Source organism: Morus notabilis, unplaced genomic scaffold (genome assembly GCF_000414095.1).
Source record: "Morus notabilis unplaced genomic scaffold, ASM41409v2 Scaffold398, whole genome shotgun sequence".
In the NCBI taxonomy this organism is placed as follows: domain Eukaryota; kingdom Viridiplantae; phylum Streptophyta; class Magnoliopsida; order Rosales; family Moraceae; genus Morus; species Morus notabilis.
In genome coordinates this window covers 44,556-46,131 of record NW_010364459.1, presented here as the reverse complement: position 1 = coordinate 46,131, position 1,576 = coordinate 44,556, and positions in this window count along the sequence as shown.

Genomic DNA, 1,576 nt, shown 5'->3' with positions numbered 1-1,576 from the left:
ATGGCTAGCTCGCCAGCAAAGCAGGTGACTCAGCAGGTGCAGGACACAGCCCAAGAGCAATACACAACCCAAGAGACGGAAGGCCCAAAACGGAACAGGAGGGCTCCCGCGTGGTTGAAAGACTACGTCGTTTGAAGAATAAGTTGTCATAGGAAGTACTAGTCCAGAGGGACCTCGGGATTGTTGAGAGTTTTTCCCATTTCTATTTTGCTTCGATTCCATAGCCATTGCATTACTGTAACTTCTTGTTACTTTTGTTGCATTGCCTCTGTAGCTGTGATCAGAAGGCAAGAGGTATAAGAGACTAGAATACCATTTTGTTCTTTTCAGGCAATGAAATATTCACGTTGAATTTCCTCTCTTATTCCTTCCCTTTTGTTTCTAAAAATTCTGGAGTTGGCACTCGCTCGAAGAGTGTGGGTTTTTTCGTCTAACTGTGTGAAATTGCAGGTTGGGCGCATCAATTTGTGCTTTCATTGACTTTGATCATGGCGGATTCGGAGGTTCTTACGGCGGTCAAAGCATTACAGGCCTAGTTCGAAGGCTAAACGCTCGCTCTGCACCAGACGTTACAACAGTACATGACCACAGTCGATTCCCGATTAGAGGAGCTGCGGTCGGAATTACATGGATCCCCTGGCATTTCTGTTGGTGTTGCGGGTTTGCCGTCCCGTCCCCCGCCTGCGGGTGATGGCCTCGCCAGTGGTCCCGAACTATCGCCGGTTTTTCGTTCCATGAAGATGGAGGTTCCCAAGTTTGACGGATTCGATCCTCATGGGTGGGCTTTTCGTGCTGAGGAGTTTTTTGATTTTCACGGCACTCCGGAGCATCTCCATTTTCGAATTGTTTCATTCCATATGGAAGGTCCGGCAGCAGCGTGGTATCAATGGATGAAGGCCAACAGTCTGTTGACAACCTGGAAGGAATTTTTGCTCAACCTCAAGTACCGATTCGGTGCTTCCTTGTATGAAGACCATCAAGGTAACCTCTCTAAACTGACTCAGACCACTACGGTGGTGGCTTTTCAATCGGCTTTTGAAGATCTGATGAACAAGGTCACCGAGATCTCTGAACCTTTGTTGATCAGTTTCTTTATTACTGGTCTAAAACCTGATATTAGACGTGAATTGTTGTTTTCCCGTCCGGCCACCTTAATGGAGGCATTTGCTTTCGCCTGTACGTATGAGGCTCGAGTTGATGAAGCTCGCCAGTCTAGTCGTTCTTGGCCCAAATGGTCCCCGTCCACCGTCTCTAACTCCGTTTCCCATTACCCTCCTAAATCAGCCGCCCCACCTCTGCCTGTTTCCCCCATAAGTCCACATGTTAACCATGTTTCACCCCTAATTGCCGCCCCCAGTTCATCCACTCCCAAACAGAACTCCTTACCCCCTCTGCTCCCATCACCATCCTTACCCATTCGTCGCCTCACTCGGACCGAGTTACGGGAAAAGCATGAAAAAGATCTCTGCTACAATTGTGATAAAAAATATAGTGTTAACCATAATTGTCGTAGTAACTTTTTTCTCCTCTTGGGCACGGAAGATACAGAGGAGGACCATGGTGATAATTCTTCATT